Source organism: Syngnathus typhle, linkage group LG14, assembly GCF_033458585.1.
Source record: "Syngnathus typhle isolate RoL2023-S1 ecotype Sweden linkage group LG14, RoL_Styp_1.0, whole genome shotgun sequence".
Lineage (NCBI taxonomy): Eukaryota > Metazoa > Chordata > Actinopteri > Syngnathiformes > Syngnathidae > Syngnathus > Syngnathus typhle.
This window is the reverse complement of record NC_083751.1, coordinates 13,369,364-13,384,099: the sequence shown is the minus strand read 5'-3', so window position 1 is coordinate 13,384,099 and position 14,736 is coordinate 13,369,364. Positions and strand designations below refer to the sequence as shown.

The 14,736-nt window shown below is 54.9% G+C and overlaps 1 protein-coding gene across 1 annotated transcript in view; it reads right to left on the bottom strand.

Annotated features, from left to right (window-relative positions):
* Positions 1-14,736, bottom strand: part of LOC133167247 (leucine-rich repeat-containing protein 24-like) — a 43,376-nt gene that overhangs the window by 9,888 nt on the left and 18,752 nt on the right. The gene's annotated exons all lie outside the window — the stretch shown is intronic.

The following is a 14,736-nucleotide window of genomic DNA, read 5'->3' as shown; positions in this document are numbered from 1 at the left end:
CAAAGAAAACTACTCACCTTCTTCTGAAAAAAAAAGTCCCGGAGACGACACCAACTTACCTGTTGCTGATGTACGTAGACTTCCAGCGGACCGCGCGCGGCTCGGCTGACGGCGCAGCGCGATCTGGTACCGCTGCGCGGGACGAAACACGCCCCGCGCAGAGTTCCAGGCGGCCGGGAAGACATTTAAGCGCTGCCGCTGCAGCTGCGGCGGGGAGTTGCCTTCCGCCGGTTGACACGACGAGTAAATACACCAGCAATCGCACTTACATAAAATGGACAGGTCCTGGTCCTCTCATCATAGCCCCTGGCACAGAACACATTGCCATTTGTCAAGTCAAAGAAAAGAAAACCCTTGGAGACAGTATACTCCTCACTGAACGTGCTCACTCACCTGCTCTTCCTCCAAGTGTCCTAGTCCAACCAACGGTGTTATTCTCGAAGATGTTAGACACTAATAAGTTTCTGGTGCTTCTGCGAAATGAGTCTCTAAAGTCAACTGCTATCCCTATGGGGACTGTGATTGCACATTTGCATGTCGCTGATGTTGTGACTGATACACCAAGCTCCCATGCCAATATTGTTCCAGCTATGGACCCCTGCTTGTTTAACTTTAGTGATTCGGACATCAGCGAAGAATGGAAGGAAAGACTCAGTACAAAGCTTGCTCAGCATCCCAATGTGTTTTCTACAGAGGAGTGGGATGTGGGTTTGGCAAGAGGTGTAGTGCATAACATCCGGGTAAACAATAACACTCCTTTCAGAGAACGGTCTCGGCGCATTGCACCTGCTGACTTGGATGATCTCCGGCGTCATCTACAAGGTCCGCTGGCTGCTGGAATCATAAAGGAATCAAGGAGTCCATATGCATCCCCGATTGTCCTTGCACGTAAAAAGAATGGCCAACTTCGCATGTGTGTCGACTACCGCACCTTGAACCGCAGAACCATTCCCGATCAGTATGCCGTGCCTCGCATTGACGACGCCCTTGACTGTTTGTCCGGCAGCAAGTGGTTTTCGGTGCTGGATCTGCGCAGCGGCTACTACCAAATCCCAATGGCCGAAGAGGACAAAGAAAAAACAGCATTTATATGTCCTCTGGGTTTTTTCCAGTTTGAGCGGATGCCACAGGGAATTACTGGTGCCCCTGCAACGTTCCAGAGACTGATGGAGAAGACTGTTGGGGACATGCACATGCTAGAAGTTATTGTTTATCTGGATGACCTGATTGTGTTTGGCAAAACATTAGAGGAACACGAACAAAGACTTCTCAAAGTCATTAACCGCCTTGAAGAAGCTGGGCTCAAGCTGTCTCTGGATAAGTGACAGTTTTGTCGCCCTCAAGTGAACTATGTTGGGCACATCGTCTCAGAGCATGGAATTGCCACAGACCCCGCCAAAGTTGAATCTGTGACCAAGTGGACGCAACCCACAGACCTCACATCTCTCCAGTCTTTCTTGGGGTTTTGTGGTTATTACCGTAGATTCATCAAAAACGATTCCATCATCGTTCGTCCGTTAACCGAGCTATGCAAGGGTTATCCTCCAACACAAAAGAAGAAAAAATCCAATCCTTCACCAGACAAGAACTATTACAAAAAAGAAGAGCCTTTCGGTGATCGGTGGGACAAGTCCTGTTCAGAGGCTTTCCAAAGGATCACCCACTGCCTCACAAGTGCTCCTGTGCTGGCATTCGCTGACCCGACCAAACCTTACATGCTTCACATCGATGCAAGTTATCAAGGTTTGGGTGCCGTTCTAAATCAGGAGTACCCAGAAGGGTTAAGACCAGTCGCTTTCGCCAGCCGCAAGCTAAGTACATCTGAAAAGAACTATCCAGTACACCAGCTGGAGTTTTTGGCACTCAAGTGGGCTGTAGTCGACAAATTCCACGATTATTTATATGGAGCTCAGTTTACTGTGAGAACAGACAACAACCCGCTCACCTACATTCTCACGACTGCCAAACTCAACGCAACAGGACATCGTTGGCTCTCCGCCTTGTCCACCTACAATTTTACCCTGCAGTATACACCGTGTTCCAAATTATTATGCAAGTGATATTTATCTCAGATTTTCCAAAATAGTCGGCGGTGGTTCCTTGAAAGGTTACCCGGCTTTCGAGCTCTCCTGCCCGGCGTGAGTTTCGCGTCCGCGCCCCCTCTTTGGCCGGCGGTGGTTCCTTGAAAGGTTACCCGGCTTTCGAGCTCTCCTGCCCGGCGTGAGTTTCGCGTCCGCGCCCCCTCTTTGGCCGGCGGTTGTTCCTTGAAAGGTTACCCGGCTTTCGAGCTCTCCTGCCCGGCGTGAGTTTCGCGTCCGCGCCCCCTCTTTGGCCGGCGGTGGTTCCTTGAAAGGTTACCCGGCTTTCGAGCTCTCCTGCCCGGCGTGAGTTTCGCGTCCGCGCCCCCTCTTTGGCCGGCGGTTGTTCCTTGAAAGGTTACCCGGCTTTCGAGCTCTCCTGCCCGGCGTGAGTTTCGCGTCCGCGCCCCCTCTTTGGCCGGCGGTGGTTCCTTGAAAGGTTACCCGGCTTTCGAGCTCTCCTGCCCGGCGTGAGTTTCGCGTCCGCGCCCCCTCTTTGGCCGGCGGTGGTTCCTTGAAAGGTTACCCGGCTTTCGAGCTCTCCTGCCCGGCGTGAGTTTCGCGTCCGCGCCCCCTCTTTGGCCGGCGGTGGTTCCTTGAAAGGTTACCCGGCTTTCGAGCTCTCCTGCCCGGCGTGAGTTTCGCGTCCGCGCCCCCTCTTTGGCCGGCGGATTTTTCAATCAAAAACAAACAAGTTACATTTTAACATAGGAGCCTTTATTTAATAGCAGCTTCACAATTCTTGCATCCATTGACCTTGTGAGTTTTTGGACAGTTTCTGGTTGAATTTCTTTGCAGGATGTCAGAATAGCCTCCCAGAGCTGCTGTTTGGAAGTGAACTGCCTCCCACCCTCGTAGATCTTCTGCTTGACGATGCTCCAATAGTTTTCAATAGGATTGAGGTCAGGGGAGGATGGGGGCCACACCATCAGTTTCTCTCCCTTCAGTCCCATAGCAGCCAAAGCTGCTGAAGTATTTCTTGCAGCATGAGATGGTGCATTGTCGTGCATGAAGATGATTTTGCTACGGAAAGCACGGTTCTTCCTGTTGTACCATGGACGAAAGTGGTCACTCAGAAACTCCACATACTTTACAGACGTCATTTTCACGCCTTCAGGGACCCTAAAGGGGCCAAGCAGCTCTCTCCCCATGATTCCGGCCCAAAACATGACTCCGCCACCTCCTTGCTGACGCCGCAGCCTTGTTGGGCTATCGTGGCCGTCCACCAACCATCCACGACTCCATCCATCTGTAAAGTCAAGTCAAATCAAGTTTATTTGTATAGCCCTAAATCACAAGCAGTCTCAAAGGGCTTCACATAGACAGAAATTGACAATTATTCTCAATTTCTACACCTACCTGGACCATCCAAGGTTGCACGGCACTCATCAGTGAACAGGACTGTCTGAAAATTAGTCTTCATGTAATCCTGGTCCCACTGCAGCCGTTTCTGCTTGTTCGCGTTGTTTAGGGGTGGCCGAATGGAGGGTTTCCGCATAACTGCAAGACTCTGGAGGATCCTGCACCTCGACGTTTGTAGGACTTCACCGGCACGTGCAGCGTCGAATATTTGTTTGCTCGTCTGTAGTGGCATGCTAGCAGCCGCCCTCTTGATTCGACGTTTTTGTCTTGCAGAAATCCTCCTCGTTGTGCCTTTATCGGCACGAACCCGCGTGTGCTCCGAATCAGCGACGAATTTCTTTACAGTCCGATGGTCACGCTTAAGCTTTCGTGAAATATCGAATGTCTGCATACCTTGTCCAAGGCATTGAACGATTTCACGCTTCTCGACAGCAGAGAGATCCTTTTTCCTCCCCATGGTTGAACGAAATGGCCGAACGCTTAAAAACGCGGAATTTAAATAGACTTTCCTTAATTGCGCTCACCTGGCAGACTATCATGTGACTATCACATGACTGAGGTTGATTTCAGTCATTTAAAGAGACATACAATACCGAGAGTTTACTTGAAAAACAAAAAATGTAATCTTTATGACACTTAAATACATTTTGCATAATAATTTGGAACACGGGACCGTGTTCCAAATTATTATGCAAATTATATTTATCTCAGATTTTCCTAAATAGCTTCCTTGAAATCTTAGCCGCCCTCCGAGCTCTCCTGCCCGGCGTGGGTTTGCGTCAGCGCCCGGTAACATTATGGAAGCTAAAAGAAAGAAAAAAGAAACAAATCTGAGTGCGATTGCTGGTGTCATTTACTCGTCGTGCCGACCGGAGGGAGGCCACTCCCCGCCGCAGCTGAACAGTCATCCCGGCCCAGTGGAGGTCTGCGCAGGGGGGGTCTTCCTTGAAATCTTAGCCGCCTTCCGAGCTCTCCTGCCCGGCGTGGGTTTGCGTCAGCGGCCGGTGTCATTTACTCGTCGTGTCCACCGGAGGGAGGCCACTCCCCGCCGCAGCTGAACAGTCATCCCGGCCCAGTGGAGGTCTGCGCAGGGGGGGTCTTCCTTGAAATCTTAGCCGCCTTCCGAGCTCTCCTGCCCGGCGTGGGTTTGCGTCAGCGGCCGGTGTCATTTACTCGTCGTGCCGACCGGAGGGAGGCCACTCCCCGCCGCAGCTGAACAGTCATCCCGGCCCAGTGGAGGTCTGCGCAGGGGGGGGTCTTCCTTGAAATCTTAGCCGCCTTCCGAGCTCTCCTGCCCGGCGTGGGTTTGCGTCAGCGGCCGGTGTCATTTACTCGTCGTGCCGACCGGAGGGAGGCCACTCCCCGCCGCAGCTGAACAGTCATCCCGGCCCAGTGGAGGTCTGCGCAGGGGGGGGTCTTCCTTGAAATCTTAGCCGCCTTCCGAGCTCTCCTGCCCGGCGTGGGTTTGCGTCAGCGGCCGGTGTCATTTACTCGTCGTGCCGACCGGAGGGAGGCCACTCCCCGCCGCAGCTGAACAGTCATCCCGGCCCAGTGGAGGTCTGCGCAGGGGGGGGTCTTCCTTGAAATCTTAGCCGCCTTCCGAGCTCTCCTGCCCGGCGTGGGTTTGCGTCAGCGGCCGGTGTCATTTACTTGTCGTGTCCACCGGAGGGAGGCCACTCCCCGCCGCAGCTGAACAGTCATCCCGGCCCAGTGGAGGTCTGCGCAGGGGGGGGTCTTCCTTGAAATCTTAGCCGCCTTCCGAGCTCTCCTGCCCGGCGTGGGTTTGCGTCAGCGGCCGGTGTCATTTACTCGTCGTGTCCACCGGAGGGAGGCCACTCCCCGCCGCAGCTGCAGCGGCAGCTTTGAAACGTCATCCCGGCCGCCTGGAACTGTGCGCGGGGGGGGGCGATGCGTCCCGTGCGAGGTACCAGGTCGCGCTGCGCCGTCTGCCTGGCCGCTTTGGGCCCGCTGGAAGTCTATTAAAGCTCCGCGATCTCCGCCTCGGTGCTTAAAAAGCGTCCATCCGCTCTCCTGGAGCTTTTTTCGGTCATCTCGTCCGCGTGCACGGCCTGCCGGTGGCACCGGCTGGAGCTCCGCAAAAAGCTCCATTTCTGTTAAAAATGCTTAGCCGCGTCCCTGGAAGCCCAATCGGGAGTAAAAAGTGAGGGGGAAGGCCGCCAAAGCACCGGCTGGAAGTGCGCAAAAAGCTCCATTTCTGTTAAAAATGCTTAGCCGCGTCCCTGGAAGCCCAATCGGGCGTAGAAAGTGAGGGGGAAGGCCCCCAAAGCACCGGCTGGAAGTGCGCAAAAAGCTCCATTTCTGTTAAAAATGCTTAGCCGCGTCCCTGGAAGCCCAATCGGGCGTAGAAAGTGAGGGGGAAGGCCCCCAAAGCACCGGCTGGAAGTGCGCAAAAAGCTCCATTTCTGTTAAAAATGCTTAGCCGCGTCCCTGGAAGCCCAATCGGGCGTAGAAAGTGAGGGGGAAGGCCCCCAAAGCACCGACTGGAAGTGCGCAAAAAGCTCCATTTCTGTTAAAAATGCTTAGCCGCGTCCCTGGAAGCCCAATCGGGCGTAGAAAGTGAGGGGGAAGGCCCCCAAAGCACCGGCTGGAAGTGCGCAAAAAGCTCCATTTCTGTTAAAAATGCTTAGCCGCGTCCCTGGAAGCCCAATCGGGTGTAAAATGTTAGGCGGAACGGCCCTGGAGCTCCGTGTGGAGGTCCTCAAAAAGCTCCATAACGTGTTAAAAATGCTTAGCCGCGTCCCTGGAAGCCCAATCGGGCGTAAAATGTTAGGCGGAACGGCCCTGGAGCTCGGTGTGGAAGTCCCAAAAAAGCTCCATAACGTGTTAAAAATGCTTAGCCGCGTCCCTGGAAGCCCAATCGGGCGTAAAATGTTAGGCGGAACGGCCCTGGAGAAAAGAAATCCGCTCCTGGTACCTAAAATTTTCTCCAGCGGCGGGCTCGGAGTCTCATCTTTCTCCTGGCCGAGAAAAGAGCACTTTCCCCAGGACACCGAACCAGTCAACGTCCCCCTCCTGAGTGGACAAAAAAAATCCACTCCTGGTACCTAAGATTTTCTCCAACGGCGGGCTTGGGACGAAAATGAATCTTCCTCCCGAAATTAAACCACTATAGGCGGACGCCAGCCCCAAGCACCAGCCCGCATAATAATTTGGAACACGGCACCGTGTTCCAAATTATTATGCAAATCTAATCGGGCGTAAAAAGCAAGGCGGAACGGCCCTGGAGCTCCATGTGGTGGTCCTCAAAAAGCTCCATAACGTGTTAAAAATGCTTAGCCGCGTCCCTGGAAGCGTAATCGGGCGTAAAAAGCTAGGCGGAACGGCCCTGGAGCTCCATGTGGAGGTCCTCAAAAAGCTCCATAACGTGTTAAAAATGCTTAGCCGCGTCCCTGGAAGCCCAATCGGGCGTAAAAAGCAAGGCGGAACGGCCCTGGAGCTCCATGTGGAAGTCCTCCAAAAGCTCGATAATTGGTTAAAAATGCTTAGCCGCGTCCCTGGAAGCGTAATCGGGCGTAAAAAGCAAGGCGGAACGACCCTGGAGCTCCGTGTGGAAGTCCTCCAAAAGCTCGATAATTGGTTAAAAATGCTTAGCTGCGTCCCTGGAAGCGTAATCGGGCGTAAAATGTTAGGCGGAACGGCCCTGGAGCTCCGTGTGGAAGTCCTCCAAAAGCTCGATAATTGGTCAAAAATGCTTAGCCGCGTCCCTGGAAGCGTAATCGGGCGTAAAAAGCAAGGCGGAACGGCCCTGGAGCTCCGTGCGGAAGTCCTCCAAACGCTCGATAATTGGTTAAAAATGCTTAGCCGCGTCCCTGGAAGCGTAATCGGGCGTAAAAAGCAAGGCGGAACGGCCCTGGAGCTCCGTGTGGAAGTCCTCCAAAAGCTCGATAATTGGTTAAAAATGCTTAGCCGCGTCCCTGGAAGCGTAATCGGGCGTAAAATGTTAGGCGGAACGGCCCTGGAGCTCCGTGTGGAAGTCCTCCAAAAGCTCGATAATTGGTTAAAAATGCTTAGCCGCGTCCCTGGAAGCGTAATCGGGCGTAAAATGTTAGGCGGAACGGCCCTGGAGCTCCGTGTGGAAGTCCTCCAAAAGCTCGATAATTGGTCAAAAATGCTTAGCCGTGTCCCTGGAAGCGTAATCGGGCGTAAAAAGCAAGGCGGAACGGCCCTGGAGCTCCGTGCGGAAGTCCTCCAAAAGCTCGATAATTGGTTAAAAATGCTTAGCCGCGTCCCTGGAAGCGTAATCGGGCGTAAAAAGCAAGGCGGAACGGCCCTGGAGCTCCGTGTGGAAGTCCTCCAAAAGCTCGATAATTGGTCAAAAATGCTTAGCCGCGGCCCTGGAAGCCCAATCGGGCGTAAAAAGTTAGGCGGAACGGCCCTGGAGCTCCGTGTGGAAGTCCTCCAAAAGCTCGATAATTGGTCAAAAATGCTTAGCCGCGGCCCTGGAAGCCCAATCGGGCGTAAAAAGTTAGGCGGAACGGCCCTGGAGCTCCGTGTGGAAGTCCTCCAAAAGCTCGATAATTGGTCAAAAATGCTTAGCCGCCTCCCTGGAAGCCTAATCGGGCGTAAAAAGTTAGGCGGAACGGCCCCAAAGCTCCACACGGAAGTCCGAAAAAAGCTCCTTGATTGGTTAAAAATGCTTAGCCGCCTCCCTGGAAGCCCAATCGGGCGTAAAAAGTTAGGCGGAACGGCCCCAAAGCTCCACACGGAAGTCCGAAAAAAGCTCCATGATTGGTTAAAAATGCTTAGCCGCCTCCCTGGAAGCCCAATCGGGCGTAAAAAGTTAGGCGGAACGGCCCCAAAGCTCCACACGGAAGTCCGAAAAAAGCTCCATGATTGGTTAAAAATGCTTAGCCGCCTCCCTGGAAGCCCAATCGGGCGTAAAAAGTTAGGCGGAACGGCCCCAAAGCTCCACACGGAAGTCCGAAAAAAGCTCCATGATTGGTTAAAAATGCTTAGCCGCCTCCCTGGAAGCCCAATCGGGCGTAAAAAGTTAGGCGGAACGGCCCCAAAGCTCCACACGGAAGTCCGAAAAAAGCTCCATGATTGGTTAAAAATGCTTAGCCGCCTCCCTGGAAGCCCAATCGGGCGTAAAAAGTTAGGCGGAACGGCCCCAAAGCTCCACACGGAAGTCCGAAAAAAGCTCCATGATTGGTTAAAAATGCTTAGCCGCCTCCCTGGAAGCCCAATCGGGCGTAAAAAGTTAGGCGGAACGGCCCCAAAGCTCCACACGGAAGTCCGAAAAAAGCTCCATGATTGGTTAAAAATGCTTAGCCGCCTCCCTGGAAGCCCAATCGGGCGTAAAAAGTTAGGCGGAACGGCCCCAAAGCTCCACACGGAAGTCCGAAAAAAGCTCCATGATTGGTTAAAAATGCTTAGCCGCCTCCCTGGAAGCCCAATCGGGCGTAAAAAGTTAGGCGGAACGGCCCCAAAGCTCCACACGGAAGTCCCAAAAAACCTCCATGATTGGTTAAAAATGCTTAGCCGCCTCCCTGGAAGCCCAATCGGGCGTAAAAAGTTAGGCGGAACGGCCCCAAAGCTCCACACGGAAGTCCCAAAAAAGCTCAAAAATTTTCTAAGTGCCAACGGCTCATTCGCCGTAATGTGTCCGCTCCGCGCTGGTTCCCCGGTCGGCCGCAAATAGCGCAAAATCAGCCTAAGTGCAGTACCAACTTTGGTCTGTTGGTGCGCCAGAGTACGATGAGTTGGTCCCCCTAGTCACTGTACTCATTACCTTTACCCCCTAATCGCAAAATATAGTCAGAACGTATATGCAGAAGACTTTTTTTTCTTTTTTAAAATTTTTCTAAGTGCCAGCGGATGCTGGCACACAAGCTGTCCGAGCTACGACGGTTCCCCGGTCGGACAGCGAGGGTGAAAAAGCGGTCCTGGAGGTCCGATAAAATTTTGCGAATATTTTCTAAGTGTCACCGAGGGCTGACACGCAATCTGTCCGAGGCGCGACGGTTCCCTGGTCGGATCCGAATGTCGAAAATTCGGCCTCTCCACCACGGAGGTCGGTGAGAATTTCAGAATATTTTCTAAGTGCGAGCGTGGGCTGCCGCACAACTTGTCCGAGTGGCGACGGTTCCCCGGTCGGATCCGAATGTCGAAAATTCGGCCTCTCCACCACGGAGGTCGGTGATAATTTCAGAATATTTTCTAAGTGCGAGCGTGGGCTGCCGCACAAGCTGTCCGAGTGGCGACGGTTCCCAGGTCGGCCACGAATGGTGAAAATTCGGCCTCTCCACCACGGAGGTCGGTGATAATTTCAGAATATTTTCTAAGTGCGAGCGTGGGCTGCCGCACAAGCTGTCCGAGTGGCGACGGTTCCCCGGTCGGCCACGAATGTCGAAAATTCTGCCTCTCCACCACGGAAGCCGGTGAGAATTTCAGAATATTTTCTAAGTGCGAGCGTGGGCTGCCGCACAAGCTGCCCGAATTGCGACGGTTCTCCTTTCGGATCCGAATCGCGATAATTCGGCCTCTCCACCACGGAAGTCGGTGAGAATTTCAGAATATTTTCTAAGTGCGAGCGTGGGCTGCCGCACAACTTGTCCGAGTGGCGACGGTTCCCCAGTCGGTTCCGAATGTCGATAATTCGGCCTCTCCACTACGGAGGCCGGTGAGAATTTCAGAATATTTTCTAAGTGCGAGCGTTGGCTGCCGCACAAGCTGCCCGAATTGCGACGGTTCTCCTTTCGGATCCGAATCGCGATAATTCGGCCTCTCCACCACGGAAGTCGGTGAGAATTTCAGAATATTTTCTAAGTGCGAGCGTGGGCTTCCGCACAACTTGTCCGAGTGGCGACGGTTCCCCGGTCGGTTCCGAATGTCGATAATTCGGCCTCTCCACTACGGAGGCCGGTGAGAATTTCAGAATATTTTCTAAGTGCGAGCGTTGGCTGCCGCACAAGCTGCCCGAATTGCGACGGTTCTCCTTTCGGATCCGAATCGCGATAATTCGGCCTCTCCACCACGGAAGTCGGTGAGAATTTCAGAATATTTTCTAAGTGCGAGCGTGGGCTGCCGCACAACTTGTCCGAGTGGCGACGGTTCCCCGGTCGGTTCCGAATGTCGATAATTCGGCCTCTCCACTACGGAGGCCGGTGAGAATTTCAGAATATTTTCTAAGTGCGAGCGTTGGCTGCCGCACAAGCTGCCCGAATTGCGACGGTTCTCCTTTCGGATCCGAATCGCGATAATTCGGCCTCTCCACCACGGAAGTCGGTGAGAATTTCAGAATATTGTCTAAGTGCGAGCGTGGGCTGCCGCACAACTTGTCCGAGTGCCGACGGTTCCCCGGTCGGTTCCGAATCGCGATAATTCGGCCTCTCCACTACGGAGGTCGGTGGGAATTTCAGAATATTTTCTAAGTGCCAACGGCTCTTGCGCCGTAAAGTGTCCGCTTTGTCTGGTTCCCTCGGTCGGCCACAAATAGCGAAAAATCAGCCTCTCCTTCTGGAGCTCGCGCCAACTTTGTCGAATATTTTCTAAGTGCCAACGGCTCTTGCGCCGTAATGTGTCCGCTTTGTCTGGTTCCCTCGGTCGGCCACAAACAGCGAAAAATCAGCCTCTCCTTCTGGAGCTCGCGCCAACTTTGTCGACTATTTTCTAAGTGCCAACGGCTCTTGCGCCGTAATGTGTCCGCTTTGTCTGGTTCCCTCGGTCGGCCACAAATAGCGAAAAATCAGCCTCTCCTTCTGGAGCTCGCGCCAACTTTGGCGAAAAATTTCTAAGTGCCAACGGCTCTTGCGCCGTAATGTGTCCGCTTTGTCTGGTTCCCTCGGTCGGCCGCAAATGGCGAAAAATCAGCCTCTCCTTCTGGAGCTCGCGCCAACTTTGGCGAAAAATTTCTAAGTGCCAACGGCTCTTGCGCCGTAATGTGTCCGCTTTGTCTGGTTCCCTCGGTCGGCCACAAATGGCGAAAAATCAGCCTCTCCTTCTGGAGCTCGTGCCAACTTTGTCGAATATTTTCTAAGTGCCAACGGCTCTTGCGCCGTAATGTGTCCGCTTTGTCTGGTTCCCTCGGTCGGCCGCAAATGGCGAAAAATCAGCCTCTCCTTCTGGAGCTCGCGCCAACTTTGGCGAAAAATTTCTAAGTGCCAACGGCTCTTGCGCCGTAATGTGTCCGCTTTGTCTGGTTCCCTCGGTCGGCCGCAAATGGCGAAAAATCAGCCTCTCCTTCTGGAGCTCGCGCCAACTTTGGCGAAAAATTTCTAAGTGCCAACGGCTCTTGCGCCGTAATGTGTCCGCTTTGTCTGGTTCCCTCGGTCGGCCGCAAATGGCGAAAAATCAGCCTCTCCTTCTGGAGCTCGCGCCAACTTTGGCGAAAAATTTCTAAGTGCCAACGGCTCTTGCGCCGTAATGTGTCCGCTTTGTCTGGTTCCCTCGGTCGGCCACAAATGGCGAAAAATCAGCCTCTCCTTCTGGAGCTCGTGCCAACTTTGTCGAATATTTTCTAAGTGCCAACGGCTCTTGCGCCGTAATGTGTCCGCTTTGTCTGGTTCCCTCGGTCGGCCGCAAATGGCGAAAAATCAGCCTCTCCTTCTGGAGCTCGCGCCAACTTTGGCGAAAAATTTCTAAGTGCCAACGGCTCTTGCGCCGTAATGTGTCCGCTTTGTCTGGTTCCCTCGGTCGGCCACAAATGGGGAAAAATCAGCCTCTCCTTCTGGAGCTCGCGCCAACTTTGGCGAAAAATTTCTAAGTGCCAACGGCTCTTGCGCCGTAAAGTGTCCGCTTTGTCTGGTTCCCTCGGTCGGCCGCAAATAGCGAAAAATCAGCCTCTTCTTCTGGAGCTCGCGCCAACTTTGGCGAAAAATTTCTAAGTGCCAACGGCTCTTGCGCCGTAATGTGTCCGCTTTGTCTGGTTCCCTCGGTCGGCCACAAATAGCGAAAAATCAGCCTCTCCTTCTGGAGCTCGCGCCAACTTTGTCGAATATTTTCTAAGTGCCAACGGCTCTTGCGCCGTAAAGTGTCCGCTTTGTCTGGTTCCCTCGGTCGGCCGCAAATAGCGAAAAATCAGCCTCTCCTTCTGGAGCTCGCGCCAACTTTGGCGAAAAATTTCTAAGTGCCAACGGCTCTTGCGCCGTAAAGTGTCCGCTTTGTCTGGTTCCCTCGGTCGGCCGCAAATAGCGAAAAATCAGCCTCTCCTTCTGGAGCTCGCGCCAACTTTGGCGAATATTTTCTAAGTGCCAACGGCTCTTGCGCCGTAATGTGTCCGCTTTGGCTGGTTCCCTCGGTCGGCCGCAAATAGCGAAAAATCAGCCTCTCGCCCTTCAGGTACCAGGCGTTGGGGTACCAGGGGTAAGTGCAGTACCAGCTTTGGTCTGTTGGTGCGCCAGAGTACGATGAGTTGGTCCCCCTAGTCACTGTACTCATTACCTTTACCCCCAAATCGCAAAATATAGTCAGAACGAGTGTGGGGAACACAAGTTTTGGCCCCGAGAACCAGGCGGCTGGTGTCTCTAGCGACGTGTTCCCCCCCAAAAAGTGTTCACATGCTCGGACAGCGAACCTAGGAGCTACCGCAAAGCACTCTGGAAGTGCAAGAGCGAAAATTTTTCTAAGTACAAAAACTCTCGAAAATTTTCAAAGTGTCACAGTGCTCGAAAATTTTCAAAGTGCTACATGCTTTCCATCCAAGGAAGGAATAGTGGAGGACCGGCCTAAACACAGGCCGGCGGAACGACGGGGAGGACCGGCCGCCTCCTTAAACACAGGCCGGTGGAACGTTGGCAGAATTCTTCTCGTGGAGGACCGGCCGCCTCCTTAAACACAGGCCGGTAGGAACGGTTGGCAGAATTGCGTGACGGCCGCCTGCTCCCGGCGTCCGCACGTGAACGAACACCCCCTCCCGGGGACGGCCGTCTGCTCCCGACCGCCGTCCTTCACCCCCTCACCTTCCGGACCCCCGTCTGCTCCCGGCGGGCCTCCGAGTACCCCCACCTTTTCCCGAACTGACCGACAGGCAATGAGACCCGCCTTGGTAGGGCCCCCACCGGCCCCGGCTCGCGCCGGCGTTGGGTGGACGGTTCCTCCCCACTTGCGGGTCGCTCTCCGTGGAGGACCGGTCGCCTCACTAAACATAGGCCGGGCGAAAATCTGCGAATGTTATACATCCAAGGAGGGAGGACCGGCCGCCTCCTTAAACCACCGGCCGGGCGAAAATCTGCGAATGTTATACATCCAAGGAGGGAGGACCGGTCGCCTCACTAAACATAGGCCGGGCGAAAATCTGCGAATGTTATACATCCAAGGAGGGAGGACCGGCCGCCTCCTTAAACCACCGGCCGGGCGAAAATCTGCGAATGTTATACATCCAAGGAGGGAGGACCGGCCGCCTCCTTAAACCACCGGCCGGGCGAAAATCTGCGAATGTTATCCATCCAAGGACGGAGGACCGGCCGCCTCCTTAAACACAGGCCGGTTGGAACGGTTGGCAGAATCGCGTGACGGCCGCCTACTCCCGGCGTCCGCACGTGAACGAACACCCCCTCCCGGGGACGGCCGTCTGCTCCCGGCCGCCGTCCTTCACCCCCCTCAGCTTCCGGACCCCCGTCTGCTCCCGGCGGGCCTCCGAGTACCCTCCCCTTCTCCCGAACTGACCGACTGGCACTCATGACCCGCCTTGGTAGGGCCCCCACCGGCCCCGGCTCGCGCCGGCGTTGGGTGGACGGTTCCTCCCCACTTGCGGGTCGCACTCTAGCGCCTCGGCCGCCGCGAGAGCGTGCGCTACACGCCGCCCCCGCAGGCCTTGGCGCGACCGTACGGCAGCGAGACCGAGACGCCCCGAATCACCCACCTAGAGGAAATCAACGGAGGCCGAGCGCGCAATCAAATTGCGGCACGCCGCGTGGGCATCCGCCGGCCGCGCCGGTCTACCGCGAATGCTGTTTCTCAAACCCTTGCCTAACCAGACGGCACCGCGGGATGTGTTGTCGCAACTCTGCTCGACTATTCGAATAGCCTTTCCCGACTACCGCGTTGCGGGAGGCGTCTTTCGTGCCGCCGGTGGCGTATGACCTTCCGCGAGAGGCGTGCGGGCTCGGGGGGGCCGCAACGACCGAGTCTGACTCGGACGGGGCGCAGCTTCCCTCCCGGTCGCAGCAATAAGCGCCGAACGCAGTGTTGGTCACCAGCCACCCCGGCGGGTTCGTCGGGAGCGCCGGTACCCTTCCGTAGCTAGTTGCCAGCTGGCCACAGCGGGCCGCACCGACCGAGTCTGACTCGGACGGGGCGCAGCTTCCCGTCTGGGTGACAGCGGCGCTGAGAACGG